The 16,448-nt window shown below is 33.4% G+C and overlaps 1 non-coding gene across 1 annotated transcript; it reads right to left on the bottom strand.

Moving 5' to 3' along the window:
• Window positions 1–15,984: 15,984 nt before the first annotated feature.
• On the bottom strand, window positions 15,985–16,057 carry TRNAA-CGC (transfer RNA alanine (anticodon CGC)). Its single transcript has one exon. It is a non-coding gene; the product is annotated as a tRNA-Ala (tRNA).
• Window positions 16,058–16,448: the final 391 nt, after the last annotated feature.

Below are 16,448 nucleotides of genomic sequence, written 5' to 3'. Positions count from 1 at the left end.
TCAACGGTCGCTGTCCACCACGTGGTTCGTCTCTCCGAGGACATTTGTTCTTACGGGTACCAGATCTTGGAAGACAACTGTCGGAACTTACGAAGCAAGGATTCACGTTACCCTCAGTCAGTCCTTGCGGACTTCTACTCTTATACTCATGTTATTATAGGTGGAGACCTAAACGCTATACACCGCACCTGGAATTGGAATTCAAATGACACAGGATGCGTAATTTTCAACTTAGCCAATTTAGCAAATTTACGCATTAGCTAATTTGGTGAATTTCCTAGCACAAAGTGCATTCGTAGGTCCAGTCATTCAACGATAACAAAACTATATCCATACATTAGAGACTTGGCTTATAAAATGGAAAATTCAAGTCAACGTGGATAAAATACTGGATATTATGTTCACAAAAAAGCAAATTCAAGAAAAGTCTTATTTTTAATAGCCCACCTATTCCCAGGACCAAGCAGGTTCCTTATCTTTTAGTGATCCTTAACAAAACGCTTACACACATTATATTCTATTATGCGAAAGTTTTGAGTTCGTTAAGCTTTAAACTATACCCTTTAATTGCTCGAAATAGTGTTATATCTATTGACAACAAGTTACTCATTTATAAGTCCGTTCTCCGTCCATTACTATGTTATGCTATTTCTTCACGGAGATTGACGACCAGCGGCGTGGGACACTTTTGTTTTCAGGCCACGTAGATGAGGATTCGAATTTTGGAAACCGAACGTTCAGGTTGTGCATTTTGGAGCTCTTATTGTGACCTCATGTCGTTTATTATCTGCGGACTGTGGTCTATTGTGACTGGGTATTTTTTGTATTGTGCTATACTTTGACGACCATGGAAGGAAACGATTTTCTCTTGTTACCGGTTAAAAATTTAACGGTCTCCACCATGCGGCTCGTCTCCCTGGTGATTTTTGTTCTTACGGGAACCGGATCTTAGAAGACAATTGGACTTACGAAACAAGGATTTTTATGTGTTAACCTTTTAAAAGACTGAAAAGTTTACTTAAAAGGATAGATAAATAGGAATGCTACTTACACCCCTTCAATTGCCATTTCAATGTGAATCTACTACTCTTTTGAAACCTGTCCTTAAGAGTGTCTATCACCTTTGTTAATTTTCAGATGACACACTAGGTCGAAGGCGCGAAGGTCATCGCATGAGTTGTAGGGCATGTTGTTGGACAATGGCTATATGGTTGTTGGACAATGACTATATGAGAGGGGCAGAATTTCTCTGACAGATTATGCAGCAGATGCTTTTTTTGGGAGGGGGCCTGCAAATCTGGCCTATGTTTCGGCCACCATCTTCAAATTGGACTGTGTTGGTGCTTTGCTCAATATGGAAAAACTTCGTGCGGATTTCGTTTAATTCCTTGGGATTACTTGGGCAATTTTCTTATTGTATTAGAGCAAAACCGTGTTGTATGAGGGTTCTTCCAATTTATGATTCATGTTATAGTGAAGGCGTGTTACAGGATACCATGTTGTAGGAGGGCTACCTGTGTATGAATTTGGGAAAGGACAGACAGCTATTTGCCTAAATGGAGTCATGCTTTCGCAGAAGCCATTCTAACGGAAATTGGTCCGTTTTTACGTTACAATCAGATAAGGTTAGGTTCTTTCCAATATTCGAATTCAATGACATTATTTCACTTACAGAAGTAGGAGAAAAGTAGACGATGAGCCAATGACGTCACACAAAGCCAATAATGTCAAAGCTTTCTGGCCGGGAAGGACAAACCTTGCAGTATAGTAACTATGTTTTCGTGGGAAAACCACGAAAAACACCCATGCAGGCAGCTGTTCACCAGACTTCGAATAAGAGTTGACTACCAATATTCAGTGGTCTTAACTACTGAGCCAGTGATGAAGACAATAACATAAAAGAAATTCGATGTACACTGCGAAAAAAAAAGGACAGTTCTATGTCTCCCGTTGTTATTGAGCCGATTGACGAAATTAAAATTGCGTTCTTCATGTCTCGAATGCGCGACTTAGGATATATTACATTTATATATAGTACTATTCTAACATAGGTATTTTGACACAAAATCGGACCTTTTCTGAAATAACATACCCATTTTTTTTACATATTTCGATTCTACGACTCAAATTATGTCAAACTGCCAAATTTTGTAAAAATCGCATGAGTAGTTTTTAAAACATAAGCTCTTAAAATTTTAGCTCCTCGATGTTAATTGAATTTGGTATATATTTATTAACATTTCTTTTTTATGACACTTTTTTAATTCTTCCTTTCGCATTTCGAAATTTAAGTTCATTCCAAATAAAATTCACCCATTTTTTATGATTTATTTTAAAATAATTTTTATAAATTTTTCGAAAAAATTTTTGAATAAATTTTTACCATCATCTTAAAGTAGGTGTATTTCTATGCACACCTGCAAAAAATTTTTTATCTAAAATTTTCTAAGATACACATGAATTTACCTATTTTCGCGTTTTGAAATTTGGCATCTTTTTTTTGAGCGATAATAACGCCAAATGTGGTTTATGGATTTTGTTACAGTGAATTGCCACAGCTATTTTTAACCTTAAATTTCAAATAAATTTTTGCGGAGAATTCATTAAAGTCTTTCCCTCAATGATGCGTAATAAATCTTTATTAATACTATATATGAAAAGTTATTTTTTTTAAAAAAAATTACAGATGATATTATTCAAATTTTTAACTTTTTAAAAAAATTTATTTATTTCTTCCATTTAAAAAAAAAAAAATATATTTGTAAGAGTAAATTTTTACCTTCGCTGTATTATTGTCTGCTACTTTACTTTAACTTCATTTAAATTGAATTGTCTAAAACTGCGAAAGTTCGTTTGATGTTTATTACTTCCTTGTACAAAGTAAAAAGAAAGTATTGTAATCGCGAAAAGTTTCAGGCAGCATATTTCAACGAAAATATCCATTTTGACCGCTATCGAATGCAATTTAACGATGTTTTTGCGTGATATCTGTACGTAAGAGCAGAATAAAAGACTCGTTTCCTCCAAAAAAATTATAAAACTGCTTTAAAATTAATTCTGAAGAGAATTTCTCGTGGCGTCTGTACGAACGTATGTACGTACATACGTATCTCGCATAACTCAAAAACGAGTAGCCTCAAGAACGTTGAAATTTTGTATATAGGTCTACTATAACATGTAGATGTGTACCTCGTATTTTCGTTTCAATCGGCCGCACCAAACGTATATAAATATATTTATATATATATAAACCCTGTTACCCGGCTCAGTGATCTCAGTTTCTTTTCTCTTATATGTTTGTAAATTGTACATTTTTTGCTTTAAAAATGATTGAATTATGTTGTTTTTATCTTCCGGTTAAGGTTTTTATGCCGTTAGTAAATCTGTATGCAATCTTTTTAGAATTATCAACAATTTTAAAGTTGTTTAAGTGCCGCTAAGCCTTTTTTTTGATGGCGGCCATTGATTTTTTACATTTGAAACAGCAGACTAGTGGATTTGTTGCCAATCTAGGGAAACTTAGCTTCGCAACAACAAAGATAACGTCTTCATTTAATGCCAATTAAATCATGCTTAATCCTTTCTGGAATTTTTTTCGAGGAAATAAGTGCTTAAGATTTACTTCGTAATTTTTAATATAGATATTTTGAGTTTTTATGTATTTTAGCTTTCTCGTGAAGTGAGAACTGAATTAATTGAATGAGAAATACACAATCGTCTGTGAAAAACTTTTTTTTTGTTTTGTTTTGTTTGTTTGCTTAATTTCTTTTATACATCATTCTATCTTTATTATAGTATTTGAATAGAACATGTGGCAACGATTAGATAATTCTATTCTTTAAATGATATAAATTTTGTGCGTTATGAGTTATAATATGAACGAAATGTAATACTGTTAAGTGAATCTAGCGCCAGAGTGTCGCTATGATAAACAAACACTAGAGTGAATTTTAAAGAATGCATTTATTCTGTTGTGGTTTATGCGCTGTCGGCAAAGTAGATTTAATTCAATCCAATAAATTAAAATGAAATGCAAGAAAAAATGCGTATAATTTAATATTCCGTACAATGAAGTCATGTGGTATACACATCAGATTTTTTTTCACAACGTTTTTAAGCAAACAGGACTTTGACAGTTTGGTTCGCGTCCCAGCTTTAAAAAAAATATACATACATTATATAAATTTTTACATTAATCCTCTTAGGAAGGATGTTTTAAGTAGTAATTTTCTCTCGTGTTGTATATTATATAAAAAACATGTTCTTTAATATAGAAATTATTAGTCTTAAAAAATCTAAATAATATGATTTAGATTGTTTGCAACCGATATAAAAATCGAACCACTCAGTGGTACAGGACAAGCGCTGCTGGAGTGGTTTATTTCTTTCTCATTTAGCAAAAATGTTTTAATTCAAATATTTATCCTTTGGACTTTGCTTTAAGCTTTATTTATAGTTAAAATGTCTACAAAATGAAAACGCATTTGATTCAACTGATATTTTAAAAAATGTGACAAAAATTCAAAATTCGCGGGAGTTTAACAATCTAAAATTCGTCAGCATTGAAAACAAATGTAGAAATAAAGAAGGAAATTAGGGGGAGAAAAGCAAAAATTTAAAGAGGAATCTACTTCAAGGAAGTTGGGTGTTCAAAGAGAAAACACTTGGACACACCAGCAAATAGCAGAAATTGAGTTAGTACTAAGGGAAAAAACAAAAAACCATATCACTGCAGATTAATTGAAGAGCGACTGGTTTTCGACTATATGGTTGTCTAAATTTAAATTACATCATAGAACATCATATCGTATCATAAACGGAACATCTCATGATTTCTCAGTCGAATTATTTGAAGATTAAGAAATTTATCCAGTGACGTTATAAAGTATTACTCTCGTCTTCTTAGTGTGCCTTCGTGGTGTAGTGATCTGCCCGTTCGGTGCGTATTCGAGAAGTCCGTGGTTCGATTCCCGAAGAGGGCATTGTTCATTTTTGATTTCCACTACTTCCCCCCCCTCAAAAAAAGTCTCTACAGGGGCGCCCGAACTAAAAGGTGGTGAATGATGATTCTTCACCACCAGGATTTGGCGACTGGGTCCCCTAATCCCGAGTCGCCCTTTAAAAGGGGGGAGTATATAAGGTATTTCTCCCGCCTTCTTAGCGTGCCTTCGTGGTGTAGTGGTCTGCACGCTCGACGCGTATTCGAGAGGTCCGTGGTTCGATTCCCGGCGAGGGCATTGTTCATTTTTCTAGTCTCCTGCTTCAAAAAAAATCTTAATGTATCTAAAAGGTATATGGATATAATCTAAAGACGTTTTCTCTCTTGATGAAACCATTCAAAATGCTTAGCCTCTAAAGACTGATGAAAGCTTTGACCAAATACTGATGAAATGGATTATTAAATTACGGCAAAGCAGGGCTATCTGCCTAAAAGAATGCCTTCGTGAAGAACTTTCTAAGGGAAACAGCTGGCATCCACGTTACACAGGAGAAAAACCACGAACCCCCCATGCAACCAGTCCGTTTGCCGGGATTCAAATCCCAGAACGAACTACCAATGCTCAGCGACTTTACCGCTCGGCCGCTTGTGAGCCTTTATGAAATGTAAGACGATAACTTCATTTAAAATGAATGTCAGAAATACCAAGATGTTTCGAAAAGTTGGATGTTTTTTAATATACTTGCAGAATGCCTGAAGAAAAAGAGCAAGCCATTAAGAAGAAAAAATAAATTTTTGCATAAAATTTTGTATTTTTTTTTTTTTTTAATTTTAAACTTTTTGAATCTTATGATATTTGATTCTTGCGATTTATAATGAAAAAATAAAATATTTGACTAAAATATTAATAACATTTTAAAAAACTAAATGTAGGAAGATAAAATTGTGTAAAGCAATGGGCAGAATGATAAAACTGTTTAAAGCAATGTATGCAAGTTATTCTAAGTTAAAATGTGTGTTATACATCTTTCTTATTTATATATCTTTTCTGGACAAAACATTGAAAGCTGTGTTAACTGTGCTTTACTGCATTTTCTCTTTTAATATAGGCAGTTTTCAAATGCAGCGTAGCCTGGGTCACAAAGTATTCTTCCGAAAGAAACGCAATTCAAATAAATAAAATCAAATTCAGGAAAATTTATATTAATAAATATATTTAAAATGCTCAGTTCGAACGAATAAATCGAAAATTTTAAAACAATTATCTGAAGAGACAATGCAACACAAGCAATTAAAATAAAAGTCTAAAAATTTAAAAATTACCTAAAATAATAACTATGACTAAAAATATAGTATAAAGAAAACTATTTGAAAAAAATAAACGATGCGCCTTTTATTTAAATCACTAAGTTCAAATGAGTAAATAGAAATTTTTAAAACAGTATTTGAAAGAAACCATGCAACTTAAATAATTAAAATGAAATTCGAAAAAGGAAAAATTACTTAAAATAATAACAATTATAATTTAAAAAAAATCTGAAAGGTTTCAGATTTTAAATTTTTAAAAATCTGAAAGGTTCAGTTTTAGATTAGTCTAAAGGGGCGTTTTTTTAACGTTTTGTGTGCTACCTTTATTTATTGAATATCATGTTCTTTGCACTTAAACCATAAATTCAGTTCAATAGCAATGTCGCAAAATAATTTTAAAATGAGCATATCTTTAGAATTTCCGATACACAGTTCCGCGTGCTGGAGTTAAAAAGGTCCTCCCCCTCGTGGAGTGTTGCCATTGCTCGCTTTGAAATCTTTGAGTTTGTTAATCAAAAATTCGTTAAAGTTTTACAAAATATGAAATCGATAATAAAACAAATTCCAAATTTCAAATTTGGTCTTCACATGCCCATATTCGTAGGAGGATTACATGATTCAAAATTCGATGGCTCTATGTACCGTTGTTTTATCACAATGCGAGAAATATACATACATTTATGTAGATTTTTCATTATTTAATTTCTTCAAATATAATGCAGGACTCTAACATATGGCGGCAACAGTTTGAAAAGTGAAACGGACATTTATAGTGATTCAACGCAAAATCGCAAAACGAAAACAATAGTCCTTCAGGGACAAAGTCCCTTTGGTCTAAAAATATAATATAAAGAAAATTATTTGAAAGAAGGAACTATTGCAACTTTTTTCCGGTCATTCATGATGTAAAAAGGGAAATGAAAAATAGGTTGCCATATTCTTGGCGCAAACTGAAAAGAAAGCGTTTTGTTGAATATTAATAACTGTTGAATTTCTCCGTAAATTTCGCACCAAATTTTACAAAATTTAATATTTAGGCATAATTTGAGTCGTAGAATCGAAATATGTAAAAAACATTGGTATGTTATTTCTGAAAAAGTCCGATTTTGTGTCAAAACACCTATGTTAGAATAGCGCTATATATAAATCTAATATATATCCTAAGTCGCGCTTTCGAGACATGAAGAACACAATTTGAATTTCGTCAATCGGCTCAGTAAAACGGGATATATAGAACTGTCCTTTTTGTGAGTGCAGTGTGCATTAAAAGGCTGATATCCGATTTTAGTTATGCTGTATAATGTTAAGCTAAGTCTGTTGTGTGTAAATTGAATGATATAATGTCATGACATTTATTTTTAAGAAAAGGATTTACGGATATAATGTCATGATATCTACTTTTAAAAAAGGACGGCATTTATTTTAAAAAAAGGAACATTCATAATGATCTAGCAATGACTTGACGAGAAAACAAAAAACAATACGCCTCTACAGGCAGATTAAAAAAACATGCGGTACAAATGCAGTAAAGACGGCCGAAAAAATTAGGTTTTGTTATAGAATTGTGAATGTGCGGAATGGCATGTTCCCGTGTTACACGACGCTGCTGACAGAGAGGTGAAAGTGTTCTCTTGGCGTAAACCATGTTACAGAATTGTGAGTGTGCGGAAAGTTCCCGTGTTACAGGACGCTGCTAACGGAGAGGTGAAAGCGTTCTTTTGGCTTAAATCATCATTCCCTACTCAAATTCCGAGTGATATGTATCGCTAGATCGACGCGGAGGTTGCTGATACGTTTTACGTTTTATCGGTGGCTTTGCAAATGCGGTCAAGAGCAGGAGACTGACGTTAATTACGAAAGGGGAAAGTAAACGGCTGTGTCAAGAATCATAAGGGGAGATATATTTTGAAAGAAAAGTGTTTTTAGGTCTCCTAACTGATTGTATATAATGTAATCCCTATGAAGGCCCTAACAATTCATTCTCACTTAAAGTCGTAACCCAAAAAGAGAACAAATTAAACTTCAGATACGTATACAATACTGAATCTAATACAAAAAATACAAGATATAAAAATAAATTATATAGGTACGAAACCTAACTAACTATTTATATTGATATTACGTAAATATACGTATGATAATGAACATTGTATAATAAAGATATTTTTCTTTGATATTTTATACCTTGTTCTATATTTGGTTCCATTTATATACATAGATATATATAATTTAAGGATTCCATTTAAGGATTATAGTAGTAGTTAATACTACTACATATAAAACCCAAAAGTGCATCAATAATGTATTTTTCAGTATTAGTTAACTTCGTTCTGAAGAATTTTCTGCAGTCTAGTTTGCGTTATTTTATTCATAAGTCTCAAATAAAAACAATTATTGTTTATATGTCATTAGAAAATTAACAAAAAAGCAGCGACCACAATGTAACTGAAAAACAGTCCTTAGACGTGAAAAGGTTGAAAGCCATTCGGTTATGACTATTACCTCACATACTGAGCTGCTTCGTATACATGGAACATAGCATTCGAAATGAAAAACTCAATATTTACTACAAATTCATTCGTGTAACAAATATCTGTCTTTCTACTCCTATGGCTTTAAAAAAAAGATGTTAATTATCATACAGTTTATCGTTAAGTAATACATTTTCATTGTTCAAAATTGCATTCCTTCGAAGAATTCAATTTGTATTTTCCTCTGTATAAAACTGAATGTAGAGAAGTTAGATGTTTAAACAACCCCCACATTTTCTCAAGTTCCCGAGCAAGATTGTTCCCTCCTTGTCAGCTCTCCCCCTGAAAAATGGGATTGTAAATTTACGATCTGTCCGCATATGGGGTGATTTCGTTTTATCTATGGGGTTGTAAACAGAAAACAGAATGGCTATGCTCAAATCTAAGTACTCGGGAATCATTCTCTGCTTCACCTTTGAGTAGCTGCTTCGTTTTAACATTAAATAGAAGAACGGAAAAGACCGAATAAGCATTAACATAACGGCAACAGAGAAGCTATTAAAAATTTAACATTAAAAAAAAAAAAAAAAAAAGACAGTTATCTTTCTACGGCTATTTAAAGTATTTTATATTTCAGTAAGCAATAAATGCACTTTTTAGTAATTCAGATCCTTTATTTTTTAATAATCTGTTTAACTGATGAGTTTAGAATATATTATAGTTATAATAAATCAAATTGATAATTATGATCCCTTTCAGCATTGTTGTAATTAATGAAGATGTTTATTGTCTCATATTACATATTTCGGGACATGCTTTCCTCTCTTTTAAACAAATCCAACTGATGATACCCAATAAATATTAAGCAAGAAATCTCGTTTTAACAAAGTGTTCTAAAAAATTCTAAATTTTAAAATTTAAAATTTTTTACATGCTAAATAATTTTAGTAGACATTCTTATAATACAGACGATTCTGTAGGTAATACCCTCATTTCAGATACTGGGATAAAACGTTATTTCTGCAGACACTGTATAATGTACTATAGTTGCAGCGCATACAAATATTTCGATCATTTAAAAATAAAATTTTAAAATTATTAGTAAAAAAAAATTGCACTAATAATGTTTAGAAAAGACATCTAAGACTACAACAGTCTATGACTTAAAATTATTGCGAAGTTAAGTTATACTAGTATGTAAAAATTCAAGATGCAACGAGTTTTGTATCACATTTTTTTTACTTTCTTCTATTTGATTAAATGATTAAAGCAAAGAACACGAGAACTATCTGCTTAATAGGGATGCTTTCGTGAAGCATTTTCTAAGGAATACTAGCTCGTATTCACGTTATACATGGAGACAAATATGAAAAAAACGTTCGCTGAGATCTAAACTCGGATCGCAAACATTTATGAAGTGATTTTAATAAACTAGAAATAAGAATTCAGATGCTAAGGTATTTGTTAAATTCCTTAAGGGATAAATTTTGCAAGATATTCAAATAATGATGTTATATTAATTGTTTAACTTATTGTGACAAAGTGGATTTTTGTTACAAAATGCAATCGAATGCGATCTACCAGATATCGCCCTTAATTATAAAGATGCCCTATAAGCGGCCGGAGTGGTTAAGACCGCTGAATGCTGAGAGATCGACAGGGGTTCGCTAACAGGTGAACAGGTTGGCTGAAAGATTGGTTTTCGTAATTTTTCTTATGTGTAACTTGAATACCAGCTAATTTTCCTTAGAAAGTCCTCAACGAAGACATTCATACCCTCGAGCAGATAGCCTTCGTGTGCTTTGCAAAGTTAACCTAATTATGAAGAAGATACTGTCGAAATGTAGTATAAAATTGTGACTCTAAATAAAGCACGTAGTGGGTCTTATGTTAAGTAAGATAATGTTTTCGATATTTTTTTTTTTAAGACAGTTGCCTTAATTAGATATACGAGGGTTATCCACCAAGATGCCTTTGTGGAAGACTTTCTAAGGAGATTTGTCTGATATGTGCACTGCCTATGAATAAAACCCCAAAAATGCCTAAAATGACAGTCCGTTCACAGGGATAATAATCTAGAGTGAACTACTAGCAATATTATTAACTGGAACTACTGCAGGATTCGGGAATAATATACACGCTGTGAAAGGGTTCCTCATGAAATATGACACAAAGCAAGGAATATTTAACGCTTTAAAAAAAAAAAACTTGGTAGTGAAATATGGAGAGTGAAATCTTTGAAACGAATATAGACTTTAATGTCTGATACTTTTTCTATTTTTTCCTTTTATAAAATAAATTCTTAAAACTTTACCTTCGTTTTTTTTTTTTTTTTTTCAATTTAAAATAACTTATTTACTTTACTGAGAACTTCATGTTAATTTCAGCTTTTGTTACTAAATATGCATTTGTTTGTATGTTTAGCGTGTCTCTACTTAAAGAATGACCTCGATTAAGAAATTTATCGCCACTTTCGGTTAATTCATTAACTCCAGATTCGTTTACAAAGGATGGTCCAAAAGTTCACAGACAAATTTTAGAGTGGATCAGACATATAAAAATGAGCCATTTTAACATAGGATCATGCAATCGCAAGCAAACCTGAGTGTGCTAAGGCACAAGGAAAATACAACATAAAAAATGCAAGTAAAGTAATATAATACGTTTATATTTTCCAAATTCATTCTACTCACGGCAATATGTGCCTTATAACGTCGATGCATGATCGAAGAATGTGTTCAAGAAAACCCGAAGACTCTTTCAATGATTCTTGCGATAAGGTCTGCTACAGGCTTGAGCAGAAGGTTTTCGAGAAAGAAATCAGCGGGGAAAGATTCGAATGATTGTGTTATCATAACAGAAAATGTCTTCCTCCTGAACGTCCTCAACGGTCATCGAGAAGTTAAGATCGCTTAATGCTGGTAATTCAACCCAAGCTCGAAACGAAGGATGCATAATTGGTTTTCGCGGTCTTTCCCATGTGAAAGTGAGTACGAGCCAATTTCATTCAAAAGTGATCCGCCAAGACTTCCCTTCTCTTAGGCATGCAGCCCTCATATGCTTTGCCGTATTAAAATAATCTAAGCTACATTCTCCATCCTGAAATAATAACGATTCGCATTGCTAATTGCTATGTATGGCAAGCGATACTTTTAACCCATGGAGGGGCGTTTGTAGCCAAACGTTCCTACGTAAATGAAGATTTGATTTGATATGGTTTATCCTTAACGTTTATTATAAAAAATTTGGTACACCCTGTATGTACTTACGATTTACATTGCTGTTTTTTAGTAAATGCACAAAAAATTATTGCTTTCAGCTCTTAAATTGATACTATTTTTAAACAAGATTAAAAGAGTGGAAGAAATTGAAATCTTTCACGAAAGTTAAAAACTACATTTGTCTGGCCTTAAAAAGAGTGAGAGAAATCGCACCAAGAAAAAATATATTTCTATTAAGCGAGCTAATTTAAAATAAATGTACACAGTTTTTACAGTTGTTTACCTTGATTCGAACCAAAGTTATCTATTCATATAGTCTTAATCAATTTCTAGGTTATTTAAAATAATATTAATGTATATTATTCAGAACAAATTTATGCAGTGTGAGAAAGATAGCAAGACATAACTGAATATAAAATGCATCTCGTTAAGTTTATGGACGACATCATTAAACTCCTGTGGTTATCCAAGGGTTTTAATAAATGAATTATGTATATAACGCATCTTCGAGCATGCAGAAGTTTAAAATTAAAGCAAGTTTTTTTTTTTTTTTTTTCCCAGTTTGATTACCTTATAACTGATTTAGAACGGTGGGATAATTTTCAGACCATATTCGGAAGAGCTACAGAACGTTTCAGCGAATTGCCATCCCAATTTTGATGAAGCAGTCCGAGAGACCGACAGTCGTTCATCTTTTATTTATTTTTTTCTATCCTATTATCTATTTATTGGTAGTTTATTTTGGTGCATGGAAATGAAAGATTTATAAGAAAAAAAAAAAAAAAAAAAAGCTAGCATAATCTATTTTTGTTCCGAAAGAAATATTTCCGTTTATCAAAATTTCAATCCTTGTGATTAATATCGTGTCTCTCCCATTCATTCAGTCGTCGTGCAGCTTCATCCAGTAGGTGGATTTGAACAAAATTTTTATACCAGATGCACATTCCTCCTCCATGTAACGGAACATTCCCTCGCTATGGGTCATCATTTTAGCTTTTCCGTTGTCTTCAATCTCTTCGTTTTCTGATTCATCTTCATTTTTATCCGCAGTGTTTTTCATCAATGAAACTATTTCTGCATATCCTAAAGGTTCACGATTTTCATCTTGTCCCATCCATTCTTCAACATCATCAGTAACTTCTTTGCAGCCTGAAATTTTCTTAAGTAAGTCAACTATTTCACAATATTCTGTCACTTCTCTGCTTTCTTGAAATTAATTTCCTGAATGGTCCAGCAACTTCCTGTAGGAACGAACGAGGCTTATCTGCTCGATTTCAATTCAAAAATGAGCTATCCATCCAACAACATTCTACATACCTATTTTTGTCAGTTTCTAGTTCATATTACACCCTCCTTCCATGGTTAGGACAAGAGGGGAAGGAAGTTTACGTCTGTATTTTTTCTTCAATGCCTCCACCGGCTGACACACTCAAGTTAACGTCAGGAGGGAGAAGTATGGCTCTTATATCTTTGTCTTGTAACTGTTCAGCATCAGAAGGGGACGAGGCATTGTCTAGAATGAGAATCAGCTTCCATGGCATAATTTTTTTATTTTAAAAACTTTCCTTCCCATGGAACGAACTGCTGATGAAACAATCATTATATATTGCTCCATCCATCCATGCGTTCGACTGATTCCGGTACCCAAACAGGAAGATCATAGTTGGCTTCAGTCCCATTAGTATACTTTTTAACGTTTTTAAACGCTCGGGGTTTTTTTGATTTGCATATAAGCGCCTGTTAAGCCTTGAGCTTATGGCTGCCTGTTGCATGTCAAGATTGTGACTCTTTCATTGCTTCTTTTGTAGCCAAGTGCCGATGATTTTTCTTCCCTGAATGCCAGCGTTTTCGAAGGTAGCATTTGAAAATTCAGACCGGTCTCATCACAATTATGAATTTGATCTCCAGATGTACCCTCCTTTTCAATTAGTTTGTGGAAATTATCCCTGAATATTGCAGCATTTTCCAAGTTAGAAATACCTTTTCCTCACAAACCTTTAACTCCCTGATACCGTAGCCAGCACTCGCAATAAATCCAGACTCACATTCTTGAAATTCATCATAAAAGTTTAGGGCTTGTAAAATTGGTCCTGAAATGGGTGTTCCCTGTTCGCTTCGCTGCCTGAACCATAAATAAAGCGCCTTGCTCACTTTTTCGTATTCATCACCTTTAATACTTATTCTTTCCTTTAAATTATCTACACAAGCTCTTTTCACAAGACTCGATTTCGGACCTTTTCTTTTCCACTCTATCAAAGTAGTCCATCCAACACCTAAATCCATGGTAATTTTGTTTACATCTTCCCCTTTGTCTAGTCTCTTTAACGCATCTAATTTCATGTCCAATGTCACGTTAGTTTGTTTTCCTTTCGAATGACATTTTCACTTCACAGAGTCTCAAAAGTTTCCCAAAATATGTAACACTTATACACCTGGATGCGAACTGAGGAACGACACCCACAGTTAACTGATGTGAGTTCAATTTGCAATAAGATGCTGTCCCAAAACTTCAGACAAGTCTCCTAACGTTTCGCAAGAATAGAAAAGAATGTGAGCAAGCGGTCAGCAGCTACCTGATTTTCTCCGTATCCTCGAAAGAAGCAAACAGCGTTACCAAGTATTACAACATATTTTGAAATTTGTTAGGCAGTTCCAAGAATTAAATACGTGTAAGGATGCTAAAATAACAGTAGACAAGTATAGATTCCAGGCTGCAGGGTTATAAAAGACAGGTTAACTGCTTACAATACTTGCTTTCAAAATAAAATGACTAGTGGCAATTAATTATGTAACATTATATAGAAAGCTTCTCCAGAAAATGCAGTTTTGAAGGTGATCCCTGTTGGAGGACCCATAAATCCAAACTTGCAGAGGGTCTTGAAATTAATTAAACTCACCCTAATAAATGATAGCTTTGTAATACACAAAAGCATTTCTAAAGGAAGAATGAAACAAACCTCCATGGAAAAGTTTCTGTTGTAACGCACTTGAGATGAAAGTGAAGTAGAGGACAAAAATTGGTAAAGAATAATGAATACATGATTTATGTAAGTAGAATATAGTAAACTTTAAAAATTTAGTGTATTTCTTTACATTCTCTTTTATATGTTTGTATTATGAAGTTTTTATCAGCTTCCTATACAATACAGTACATTTTTTTTCTTATTTAAAAACATATAACAAAAATACTGAGGTGGTTATCTGGGGGGGGGTGGAGGCTGCAATGGATTAATGGTACTATTTAAATATATTGCAGCGAGAAAAATTGCTTCAGGATAAGAATAAGTCAGCTTATGACCTCGATTACAGAAACAAAAGGCACGTATCACAAAAAGCAAAGGAATCCTGGCAGCATATGGGCTAGATCTAAGTGATGTTACTTAATTTCACCTTTTGCTCTGTACACCCTGTAACAATATGCAGTTTTTTTTTTCTCCCAACATCACATCTACTATTATTCCTTTGCATTCCTTGCCAAACCACAGTGTGAAGTGGATCCTTGCACAGCAGAAAGTGACCTGTTATCTTTCACAGAACAAATTAAACTCTTATGCTGAGGTACCACAGTAAATGTGAAGATTTATGGTTATTTGATTCTTTTTTTTTTTTTTTTTTTTTTTTTGTTGTTGTTCTGTGTTATGTACAGATTTACTTATTTGGCGCATTTTCTGGAATATTGTTAACATGTCTTTTTTTTTTTTTTTTTTTTTGAATTTATTCTGTAGCCATATATTGCATTTGCTATTATTTATTTCATGTTCAAGGTTCTAGGTTTTGCAATTCTAAACTAATCAAATTTAAACAGTGAAAGCAACTCAATTGAAAGCTGAGACATAGGCAAAAACTTAACTGATGAACCGTGATGAGATTTGGCGATTTCTCCTGAACTTTACATTCTGGAAGCTTTTAGAAAAAACAATTTCAAAGAGATATGAGAATCTTTTTATAAAGTTAATAAAAGGCTGTCAAACCCTATATACAGGATATCCAAAAAGTTGTAGAGACATTAGGTATTTTGGAAGCAGGTGTGATGTAAAAAGGGCAATGCCCTCACCGGGAATTGAACCACGGACCTCTGGAATGCGTGCCCAGCATGCTGACCACTACACTACGAAGGCATGCTAAGAAGATGGGAGAAATACCTTATAAGGTCATTTACAAATTTTAAGTGCTGGTCTGTCAGATCATGATGAAAAATTTTTACACAGGCAATTATGTTCAAAACTGTGATCAGCTGCTGCTAGAAAGTAAGGTTCACAGGTGTATTGAAGAGGAGAAAGTAAGATCATTTCAGGCAAGAATGATTTCAGGCAGAAAAGGATGAAAGGACACAATAAAGAACTATGCTGATATGCATTACATATATAGGACTGTGGATAGAAATGGACAAGCTGCGAGACACATGCACTAAGAGCACTTCCCAAACAGACATATGCAAAGTCTTCCATTGTTTAGACAACTGTACCACAGATTAAGTGTGTCTGAAGCTTTTTGAGTAAGCAGTCACAT

Source organism: Stegodyphus dumicola, chromosome 3 (genome assembly GCF_044657685.1).
Source record: "Stegodyphus dumicola isolate Sdum_Otavi_A_Nest chromosome 3, ASM4465768v1".
Lineage (NCBI taxonomy): Eukaryota > Metazoa > Arthropoda > Arachnida > Araneae > Eresidae > Stegodyphus > Stegodyphus dumicola.
Note: the sequence above shows the minus strand (reverse complement) of the source record. Positions and strands in the feature narration are given on the sequence as shown.